This window comes from Tauraco erythrolophus, chromosome 4, assembly GCF_009769465.1.
Source record: "Tauraco erythrolophus isolate bTauEry1 chromosome 4, bTauEry1.pri, whole genome shotgun sequence".
NCBI lineage: Eukaryota > Metazoa > Chordata > Aves > Musophagiformes > Musophagidae > Tauraco > Tauraco erythrolophus.
Genome location: NC_141468.1, coordinates 50,921,756 through 50,934,419, shown reverse-complemented (window position 1 = coordinate 50,934,419; position 12,664 = coordinate 50,921,756).

Genomic DNA, 12,664 nt, shown 5'->3' with positions numbered 1-12,664 from the left:
GAGGTACTGGAAGACCGCTATAAGGTCACCCCGGAGCCTCCTCTTCTCCAGGCTGAACAGCCCCAACTCTTTCAGCCTGTCCTCATAGGAAAGGTGCTCCAGCCCTCTTATCATCTTCGTGGCCCTTCTCTGGACCCTCTCCAACTGGTCCATGTCCTTCTTATGTTGGGGGCTCCAGAACTGGACGCAGTACTCCAGGTGAGGTCTCACGAGGGCAGAGTAGAGGGGAAGAATCACCTCTCTCGACCTGCTGGCCACGCTCCTCTTGATGCAGCCCAGGACGCGGTTGGCCTTCTGGGCCGCAAGAGCACATTGCCGGCTCATATTGAGCTTCTCTTCCACCAGTACTCCCAAGTCCTTCTCCTCAGGGCTGCTCTCGATCCATTCACCACCCAGTCGGTATTTGTGCCTGGGATTGCCACGACCCAGATGTAGGACCTTGCATTTGGCCTGGTTAAACTTCATGAGGTTGGTACGGGCCCACCTCTCCAGCCTGTCGAGGTCCCTCTGGATGGCATCCCTCCCTTCCAGCGTGTCGACGGCACCACACAGCTTGGTGTCATCGGCGAACTTGCTGAGGGTGCACTCCATGCCACTGTCCACGTCACCGACAAAGATGTTGAAGAGGGCCGGGCCCAAACACGGACCCCTGAGGGACGCCACTCGTGACCGGTCTCCACTTGGACATTGAGCCGTGACCACTACTCTCTGAGTGCGGCCATTGAGCCAATTCCTTATCCACCGAGTGGTCCATCCATCAAACCCATGCCTCTCTAGTTTAGAGAGAAGAATGTCGTGCGGGACAGTGTCAAAAGCTTTGCACAAGTCCAGGTAGATGATATCCATTGGTCGACCCTTGTCCACCGATGCTGTCACCCCATCATAAAAGGCCACCAAGTTGGTCAGGCACGATCTGCCTTTGGTGAAGCCATGTTGGCTGTCACCCACCACCTCCTTGCTCTCCATGTGCCTTAGCATGGTTCCCAGGAGAATCTGCTCCATGACCTTGCCAGGCACAGAGGTGAGGCTGACCGGCCTGTAGTTGCCCGGGTCCTCCTTGTTCCCCTTTTTAAAAATGGGGGTTATGTTCCCGCTCTTCCAGTCATCGGGACCTCGCCAGACCGCCACGACTTCTCAAATACAATAGCCAGTGGCTTGGCAACTTCATCCGCCAGTTCCTTCAGGACCCGCGGATGGATCTCATCAGGTCCCATGGACTTGTGCACCTATAATGGGTTATTCTGATTATTAGCTACAGAAGGCTAAGCTGATTAATGGTTGGAGACTGTATCATGCACTTTTGAAGTTGTACAGCATGCTTACAGTCCACTTAAAGTTAACTTGTATTGTCAAGGTTCTCTTAAGCACGTACTAATGCTTAGACCCACTAAAACACCTACGACCACCTAAAGAAAATTTCTGCAGGTCAGTTTGCAGAAAAGAGTTGTACGTGGAGTAACAGTTATAAAACACTGAAACATTTATCTGTGAGTGGAGAAAACTGCTATGAATGAGGCATTTGAAAAGCAAGGCTCCTAAAGCTCAGTTCTTCAGCATACAAACAAAATGTATGGTAAAAATAGTCTCCTTCATTGACATTTGGGTGATAATGACACCAGCTCTTGAGGAAAAAAAAAAAAAGAAAAAAATTCTGAAAGAATGAAATATTGTATAACTCAGAGTGAGATATTTATCAACACAGGGATTATTTTTCTATATATACATTGCAGCAGCTCTAATGTGAGGCTACCTTCAGGCCAATTGTGCTGGGGAATTCAACTCATTCCAAAATCAACAACGCAGTTGTACAAGATAGAAATACCCTGAGTTGATCCATTTAACCTAGTTCCTATGGGCAAAACAGAAGCTGATGTTTCAAGTTAGTGTTTAAGCAGAAAGAAGGAAATGGCGAGGTGGTTAGGGCTGGGTGAGGTGTACGCTGAGTCAAGGCAATTCAACTCGTAAAGGAAAAGAGACTGACCGCAATGGCAAAGCTATGGGAAAAAGCAATAGTAGGTGAGTTCAGACAAGTAGACAGGGAGATGTGTAGGGCCCCAGCTGAAAAGGCGGTTACGTGAACTATGTGTGTTGGGCAGTTGCAGGCACTGAAGAGCTTAGAAGGTGATGTATCATGGACTGAACAACAGATCAGCATAAAAATAGGTTTTGGCACATAAAAGTGGGCCTGTGGCATTCATGTATTTACATGAGGAGATCACATCCCAGATCTAATTAATTTATGTGCTAAGAGGGCACTCAGTATCATAGTATCTAGCCAACAAAACTGACCAGTTGAAACATTTCCCGAAACTTGCCAAGAAAGTGGTGGAATTTAATAATCCCGCAACTAATACACAAATAGATATTTCTAACCTTCTGAAAACTGCATCACTGCACCACTCTCAGTAGATTGCCTATTATGCAGTATAGGGTTATTTTTTCCATTAATATCTGTCTATGCAGAGACAAATTCAGACTTTTGTAACACGCTGAATGTGTGTCATCATGGTGCCTTTACTTAAATAAAGATGCTTTCTATGAAACAGAAGTTTGGAGAGATGTGCAAAGATGTTGCCAGTAAATAACTTTCTCCAGAACTGCTTGCTTTATTTTTCAGACATTCTTGACTTAGTTATGCCATGTTTTGTTCTCTGCCTTTGTATAGTTTTAAACTAGTGAATGCATAATAGATGCCAGTATGACCATCTAAAGCAAGGGTAAACTAAGTCTGTCAGCTCTTTTAGTACCGATTACTCACAAATGCCCATGAAAACTTTCTTTGGACAGCCAGTTTCAATAAAGTTTCCAGTCACATGTTGCTTAAACAGACTCTGACAAGAAGACTGAGTTTGGTACCATGTTCTTAACTCTAAGTAAATGGTTCTTGTTCTAGGTAATACTCTAAATCTCCATGTGATTATAACATAAATTCAATTTCAAAAAAGATTCTGACTATATAGTCTCAGTCACAGGTTGATTACATCGCAGGTTGCTTACAACACACACTGTGGTACTTAATCAAACAGTAGCTATAAAGCTTGAGTTACATCAAATTTGCTCTCAGAACATCGTGCCATCATCACACTCACTATGTTGTGCACATTATGCAGAACTAATAAACAATGAGTAATAGTAATCTTCAGTTTAATAATCACTTATTAAAGTGGATGTGTTGTTTCTCATAAAGCTACACTGTTTTTATAATTAAGTTAGGTCCATTAAATGGTTTCAAAGTGTTGTCATTTTTAATTCTAATTTACAAAATATTCTAGCAACCTATCGTTCTCATACCGACAATACCCGTGCTTCTCCTTTCAACCTCAAACATTTTTAAGCTTAGAAAAGGTAAGGGGATGAAGAAAGAAACGAGGATGTCTATTGAGTTATCCACAAAGCAAAATGCAGTAGGATCAAGCAATGGTACTGTGATCCACTACTTCCTAATTGAGGATACTTGAAGAGATCCTCCTGCATGCTAGCTATTCACTTTGCATTCTTTGTGAAAGTCGAAGTCTATGTGAACTCAGTGGGAGCTACAATACCCAAACAGTGCTTAGGTAATCTCACTGATATAAGAATACCCGTATAGACATTGCGTAACGTGCGTCCGTTTGACAATACTTCAGCATAATGGATCGTATTTAAAAGTGAATGTGACTTACAGACCACATGCTTCTCCAGTTAAACAAGAACCCTATGGTAGCGGCAGCAGATGTTTATATGGAAAAATAATATTGGGAAAGTATTTTCTCTATTCCTTGCTGTCACTTAATGTGATTTAATGGTTAGAAAGAAAGGAAGTCACACCATATGTTTGATGTGTTCTTTGCAGATTGCTGACTGCAAATTGGGAACAACTGTTCTACATCGTGTATGATTTGCAAGAAACAAAGATTCTCCTGAGTTCTGAGTTGGGTTTTTTGCATGTTTTCGGTTCATCAGAGGAAGCCAAGGTCAGTAGCATATCATATACTAGAGCAAGGAGATTAGTCTGCACTATTTCTGCAGTAAGGAGACCAGACTTGTTTCATTTTAAATGTATCTTAAATGACTAAGATTATACTTAAATGGTATAATACTAAAACAAATGGTAGAACTGAGTAATTTCCTTGCCTTTGCAGAATATCGGTACTGCAGAGATCACAGTTTGAGAGCTGCTGGTACAACATACTTACCTTTGGAGGTACTAGTATATACCTTGAATCCAAAGTACTAAGAAAATGAGCTAAACTGATGAAATAATGAATAAGATTCCTTAATTAATAACTAAGTTTGAATATTTCCTTTTTTTTTTTCCTCTTAGTTTGAGTTCATAACTATCTTACTTGGTTGTCATTTGCAACTCATGACTGAAGCATCTGTGTTCTTTCTTTATAATGTAAACTTGAACTTTCATTTCAAATGCAAAAAAGGAACCAACTTTAATTTAAACTCACAAAAATCTGTAACAGCTTTCAGAGCTGCAGTCTTTATTTTTTACTTTTTTATAAGGAATTTTTTTTTCTTTTTAATTTTTGCAAAGTTAATCAAATAGCAGAATCTCAGTGGAAATACCAATAGAAAACTACAACAATCCCATTAGGCTAGGAACTAAAATTCCATTGGGTGGTTATACCCAAAGGAAATGTTGGATGTCAGTATGAAAAGCAGATTTGAAAACTCTCTTGGTATTCCCCTCCCTTCATTTAGCACAGTTGATTTAAAGCTTACTTACCCGTGGCTATTTGTATAATGAAATAACCTATTCACACCAAAGTATTCACAGCTGCCTAGATGTGAGCACCCTGCAACTTCTGTTACTTTAGAGGAGCTGTTTCAACCTAAGATGGAACATCCAGCGCTTTCTGAAATGCAAGACTCTTTGAGTTATCTTAAATTGGGCAACCATCAATCCTAAGACTTCAAATTCTGATGTTTAATGATTAAGTTTAAATTCTAGTGTTTAAACAACTCTGCTAAAAGTAATACATAGGTTAAATCACAAAAGCATAGTTTCCACATACATTGGTTATGTCTCCATGAAAAGGGAAAGGAGGAGGAGAAGGAGGACTACAAGGGTGGGATAGATTCACCTTTCAGTGTTCTTCTGGAGAAGGTGGACTTCTTGATAAACTGTTCTTAGGGAGAAACAAGGAGAAGGAAGTTCAGGGATTACTCTCATCTGCTGCAGGTAGTAACTGTGGCCAGAAAGGCAGAAACTTCACAGAGCCATTTGGTGGAGGCTGGGGAACGCAGGTCAGTGGAGCGAGTAAATGAGACAGTAAATAATCATAGGATTTATCCTGTAACAGTTAATCTTACAAAGTATTAGACTTGCCCTCTCTTTTCCAGATTAAAGCACCTCTATTCACAGCAGGTGATACATGTCAAGACTGACCATGTTTTAAAAATAGTGTCACCAAAAAGAAGCATATGATAGTTTGAGAGGAACCAAGAAAACAGGTTCAGCTCTCATGCTTTGTTGCTTGTTTCCGGCTAGACAAAGTGAAACTAGAACTACAACCGGGTGAGTTAAGCTAAACTGCTTGAGCAATAAACAAACTGCCTAATAAAATTATTGACATATAATTGTTTGAAGAAAATATACCTCAGTAACTTTTATTGTCGTTTCCTCAGACTTCCTTTGGCTGCTTCCCGTCTTTTTCAAATTTCTCCTGTCTCCTTTAACAATAGGCTTTAGCTTCAAATTGCTGCCAAAATAGGCATTAAAAATCCTGATTTGTCTGCTTTGATGCACAGACATTGTGATTACAGTTGCTGCTTTCCACAGATGCTCTACAAAATCTAGATAGCTAGCCCAGATCGTATGTGTTGGCACATTTTTCTTATCCTTTTGAAGAGAGGAATATCACATTCTCTGCAGCCCGCTCACAGGACTCCGTAGTGACCTTTCTGGATGCTTCAGTTGCCATGAACAGTAGGTGGCAACCATGCTCCCTGCTCTTGGTAACAAGTCCCCTTAAAATTCTACCTCCCCTACATTTGCACCCTCTACCTAAAGCCGAGGCTGTCCGAAAACTTGTCAGCAATGTAGGCAAAATTGAATGGTAGGGAACTTTGAAGGGAAGGACTTGAACCTGAGTCTCTGCTGGACAAGTAGGCACTAGAAATGGTTGTTGTCTGATCCTTCTCTTTCTGCTCTCCTCCTGTCTTCTCAGCCTCATCAATATAGTTGTAGCCAAAACTGATACATGTTCTCTGCTGTTCACTGAACCATCACACTCTTCCTTCTGCTCTCTCTGGCTGACCAGTGACACGTTACCTCTAGTGTAAGACAAGGAATGAGCCGCATCCCTGACAGTCTGCTGTCCTAGCAGGCTCCTAAGTTGTGCTTAAAATTGGTCCACGTGTGTCATAGGTATCATGAGACTCTGATTACTGACAATATGGAAGCCGACATGATTTTTCACAGAAAACTTAACACATAAGGATGTCTCCAGAATTGCATTCACCAAGAGACGATAGATCTGACATAGATGGTGAGATTGAGTCCATCCTCAGCAAGTCTGTGGATGACATCAAGCTGAGTGGTGCAGCTGATATGCTTGAGGGAAAGGATGCTATCCAGGACAATATTGACAGGCTTGAGGAGTGGGCTCATGCAAACCAAATGAAGGTCCACAAGGCCAAGTGTAAGGTCCTGCACCTGGGTTGGGGCAATCCCCAGTAACTGGGGGGAATGATACTGGGTGATGAACTGATTGAGAGCAGCCCTGCAGAGAAGGACTTGAGGATACTGGTTGATTGAAAATTGGACATGAGCCAGCAATGTGTGCTTGCAGCCTAGAAAGCTGATTGTATCCTGGGCTGCATAAAGAAAAATATGGACAGCAGGTCAAGGAAGGTGACTGTCCTGCTCTACTTCCGCTCTCATGAGACCCCACCTGGAGTAGTATGTCCAGCTCCGAGGTCTCCAGTACAAGAAAGAAATGGATCCAGAGGTCCAGAGGAGGGCTATGAAAATGATCAGACGGCTGGAACACCTCTACTATGAAGAAAGGTTGAGACAGATGGGATCGTTCAGCCTGGAGAAGAAAAGGCTCTGGGGAGACCTTATTGTGTTCTTTCAATATATGAAGGGGGCTTATAAGAAAGATAGAGGGATACTTTTTACCAAGGCCTGTAGTGACAGGACAAAGGGCAATGGTTTTAAACTGAAAGAGGGTAGATTTAGACTGTATGTAAGGAAGAAGCTTTTTACTATGAGGGTGGTGAGACACTGGAAAAGGTTGCCTAGAGAAGTTGTGCATGCTCCATGTTTAGAAGTGTTCGAGGCCAAGTTGGATGAGGCTTTGGGATACCTGATCTAGTGGAAGGTGTCCCTGCCTATGGCAGGAGAGGTTGGAAATAGACCTCATGAAGTTACACAAGGCCAAGTGCAAGGTCTTGCACATGGGTCAGGGCAATCCCAAGCACAAGTACAGGGTGGGTGGAGAATGGATTGAGAGCAGCCCTAAGAAGAAGGACTTGGGGGTGTTGGTTGACAGGAAGTTCAACACAAGCCGGTAATGTGAGCTTGCAGCCCAGAAAGACAACCGTATCCTGGGCTGCATCAAATGAAGTGTGGTCGGCAGGTCGAGGGAGGTGATTTCCTCCTCTACTCTGCTCCTGTAGACTGTGTTCAGGTCTGTGGACCCCAACATAAAAAGGACATGGACCTGTTGCAGCGGGTCCAGAGGAGGGCCATGAAGGTGATCCAAGGGCTGGAGCACCTCTGCTATGAAGACAAGCAGAGAGAGTTGGGGTTGTTCAGCCTAGAGAAGAGAGGATTTCAGGAAGTCCTTCTAGCAGTCTTCCAGTACCTAAAGGGGGCCTACAAGAAAGCTGGAGAGGGTCTTTTTACAAGGGCATATAGTGATAGGACAAGGTGTAATGGCTTTAAACTGAAAGAGAGTAGATTACAATTAGATATAAGAAAGATATATTTTACAATGAGGGTTGTGAGGCAGTGGAACAGGTTGCCCAGAGAAGTTTTGGATGCCCCATCCCTGGCAGTGTTCAAGGCCAGGCTAGATTAGGCTTTGAGCAACCTGACCTAGTGGAAGGTGTGCCCTGCCCATGTCAGAGGGTTTGGAACTAGATCATCTTTAAAGGTCCTTTCAACCCAAACCGTTCTGTGATTCTATGATTCTATGACATTTTAGTACTGGCAACGCAATAAACCTTGTGCATAGGGATAATCTAGAAATTCATTACTACAATTGCGGCTTTTCTTTAACTCATTCAGAACTGGCCAAAATTACAATTGTCTTTAGCCACAGAAAGCAAAATAATCACGTCGCTATATAAAGAGTATATTCAGTGGGGTTTACCAAGGAGTTTCGCAGAAATAATCTTGCCACAGTTGTGGCTCTTCTGGTGTTTGAGATCAGACTCTGAAATGGTCCTTGAAGTATAACAGTCTGTTACTGTTCTCAGCATATTATTACATTTTCCTGTATAATTTTTAATAAACCCATCTTTGGCCCATGACTTGCTAGTGCTTTAAAAGAAGTCAATGAAGTTTGCAGTGTTTCTGTGAATACTAGTAATTGGGGAAATGTTAACAGAGTATCGTGAAGAGCAACCAGGTGTTCTCTAGTTATTCCTTGGTAATGGCTACAATTAAACTGTTGTGCTGCACATTATATTAGGTCTTAGGTAAACATGAATTTTTTAGTAAGTTCAAAGATCAATGATACTAGATTCATATTCTTAAGGTCTGAGACTAGAAATGAGCAAAGGAGTCAAGAATACATATTTGATAAGTATACAGGAGTATATATTTTATTAGAAAAAACAGAAGCTTTTATTTCATCTATCATGCACTTTCTGCCTTGCCCAGTTTTTCAACTATATCATATAGTGTAATAAAACATTCAATTTTTTTACATGTCTTGTGCAATGTGTGCAGAAGAAGTTACTGTAATGGATTTTGCCCTAAAGGCAACTAGCAACCACCATGTTAGACCAGCAAGACTGCCATTGACTGCTGCTGAGCTTACACCTACTGACATCAAAGGGAACGCCACCAGTGCAGCTACTGTATTTGTATGTGGTCTAGGGTTTGTCCTCATTTCTTTTTACCAATTTGGCATTGGTTAGAGGATCCCAATTCTTAACTGTCTTAAAGCAAATAAGGTCAATTAGTATCTGAAATATTTCTTGACCCTTTGAAGAAAAAGGCAGTAAATGCAGGCAGCACTGTAATAACAGATTTTTTGTTTTCTCTTTACCAAGACAGGAACCCAAAACCAGTTTTCAGCTCATTTACCTAGCGAATGAGTATTTTTGTGATCAAGCGCACTTTTCCACAGCTGTTTTGCAGTTGCTTTGTCACAATACACATTTTTATCTTAACAGCAATAGAGCCTCCTGGAAGAATGAAGTAAGATTTAGCTCCAAGAATATTTAGCTACATGAGTTAATCCATTTCCATTTCCATATTTAATATTAAAATACACCATAAAAGATCATTCTGCTAAAAATGGTGGGTATTGGCTAAATATATAAAAAAATAAAACATTTAAGATCACAGATGTCACCACTTCTTTCTTGAGGAGGGAGGGGTAATATTAAGTATAATTTAACATATTGGAATCTGAGCTGTTATTATACTAATTCTCTCAGCGTTAATATGTGGCCTGATATGAAATACTTACATAGCAGCAGACAAAATACAGACGTTTCTCACTCTGTTCCAATTAAAATATTGCTAAATATAATGCTTTTATTTAGGTTGCAATAACTACTGGAGACATCAACCAGCTCAAGACTGTACTGTGGAGGGGGTTACTCAAGCCATGCAGAAGAATTGGCATTCCCTTTGCCTCGTTTCCACTGTCTAAAAGATGGACAAGTGGTCTACACTAGTTATCTAGACTCCCTCTGCAGTGAAGAGAGAGAAAAAGAAAAATCAAGTTCAATTAATTCCACCTGTCTCATACGTTTGAAAGGGTTGAGTCACTACTTGAAAGTGTCTATTTATCTCTGCCAGCTATAGGGAAAGTTTAACAACTATGTAAGTCTCATTTTATACTTAACTTTTAGATATCTAAATCATCAAAGATAAATCAGTTGCTAAATTACAATCTTTATTCTATTTTTCATTAAAACACATAGATAGTAAAAAGAGATGGTGAGAAAAGTGGAAGCCAACAGGATCAGTGGTCAAGCAAAATATTTACAGGCCAAAAGATAAAGCTTAAAGTATATTATTAATACATGAGCAGTATTTGTCTACTGAAGGCTTCTTTTTCTTCATTAAAATGCCTGAATTGGTTTCCTGTATCTAATGGAAAGTACCGAACTGCTTTGGGTAGTCAAATATTTATTTTAACTTATCTAACTTTTTTTTTTTTAAACTTATTTTCCTTATAACTTCTTTCTTCACAGAGTTCCTGGTATGTGCAGATGTCCTCTCCACCCCTACGTGGATTCTTGGTGAAACTTACTCAGACATTTCAAGTGTAGGTTTGATGGGGTCCTGAGTTCCCACGTGGAAGTGCTGAAATGGTCCACACACTCCTGAGTTGCTGGAATAGTCAGAAGAGTCCCATTGATCCTCCTGTAGGTCCAGGTTGCTCCTCAATAGCCCCTAGGATTGAAGACTTCCTTGGTCTTGAGAAAAGTAAAATCAGACCTATAGCTTCAATGGAAAACTTAAAAATTGAATTCATTTATTTGTCTCTCCAGGCATCTCATATGCATGGTCTTTTTAACAGAAGAACTCTGAAGAGCTTTAAAATTTGAGTTTGACTCTTCTAGGGATCCCATTAAAGGAGATAACCTCACACTTCATTTCCAATCCATATCCATCTGTAGAACAAAAAAAAGAACACCATCACCTTCAACTCCAAAGTGCCACCTTACAACATTTTATTTGTGAAAATACAAAGGAAAGCAAATACATGTGAAAGAATACAAGGAAGTTTGATATGAAATTCTTTGTTGGTATGAAACGTTGGCTATGACTCTATTTGTCTGTAAAGCTGCCAAGAATTTCAGTTACCGCTAATTCAGCTCAAAGCACATGGTTTACATTTTTTATCTCAATAAGAACAACACAAGTAAAGGAAAAGAAACAGTTCATCCTTGGAATAACCCCATACCTCAATGTTCTGGATTTGATCGTATTTGATCACAAATAGAAAGTTTAACAGTCAGATCCTATCCTTCAATCCAGGTCCTTCTTCCATTTGGTGTGAAGTCTTCATAGTGGACTTCTTTCTAATGCTATTCACATAGAAAGGCTATTCATTGGCTGCTGCTAAGCCTCGGTAGCGGGACAGATAGAGCAGCGAAGATAACAGAGGAAGGAAAAAAGAAAAAAGAAAGGAGAAAAAAAGCAAATAAACCAATGACTACATAAACCGAGAACGAGCTGTAGAGCTGAGAGGGCAGTCTTCATCTCCTGTTTGCGTATCTAGTCATATTTTATGTATATGTCTTCAGATATCTAAGAAATTAATGTAATTGGAATATTCAACTGTCAAGCTATCAATATACAAGTGCACATGATGTAAGAGAAGAATAGTATTTTAGAAGGGATTTTGTGCTGAACTCTTTTGGTCCCTTTTCAGAAGACACCAGTTGCCAAGATAAAGATAATGTCCCAAAAGGGCTGTTTCAAAACTGGTATTTATAACATTATCCAGTGGTTTTGTGATGGAATTAAATGTCCACTGAGTACAAGGTCAAGTCTGCAAAATGAATTGACTCGTGACCTACTTTGGATTTCAAATTGCTCCACCAAGGACAGACAAAAGGCTAGGTAGCTCATTGCACGTTGCCCTTCAGCTTCATAATCATACCTTTGTCTGAAGTTTCTGGATTTTCCATACCCATAACACTCAAAATAATTAGAAAGGAGAAAAGCAAACCGTAGCAGTCTGTTCCTTTCTACATGTCACAGTATCCTCCTCTGACCAGTTGGTCTCCAGTGCTGTGGTGTTAACAAAGGAATTAAGTTCTGACAGTTTGCAGAGCCCAGCTGATTTCAAACATTTTATTTTAACTATCTTTTCTTATAATGATCAGTTGTCAGATTGCCTCAGTCCTTTAATATCTTGCAGTAGAATCTAAATAAAAAAAAACCTTACGCATACTCTCTGTCTTGATCACAGCTTGGGAGAAACTGGCCACAGATTTAAGCAGGGCTTTTGCAGGAACGTACTGTACCGGATCTCCCAGATATTGTGAAACTACCAAGAGGTTCAAGTTTCAAGCTTTTTAGATGACTGCCCCTTTGCCAGAAACAGTGTTATATTTAAGCTTTTTCCTCTAGGCAGTCAGAGAATACAGGAATTGTCATTATGCTGACAAATGGCATGCTCTGGGTGTATTACCACATGCAAAGACGGATAAAGTATGAGTTATCTGCTGCCAAAACCTTTATGCTATTGTAGTATCAAGTATGATAGTAGAATATGCCACTTTTTCGTCTACATCTAGGATAATTGAGTCAGATACCCAAATAAAATCTGTTCAGAAGAACAAAAATCTATTTGAAAGTTACATTGGTTAACCGCGTTCTTTGTTTTCATGATTATTCTCTTTGCGGTATTGCGCATCTTCCCATCTCTCCCTAGAGAGATATGTAGTGACAATATACATTCCAAAACTGTTGGAGGGCTTTGTGCTAACAGTTACGTTTCATTTAAGAAAATAACTGTTCAAAGCAATG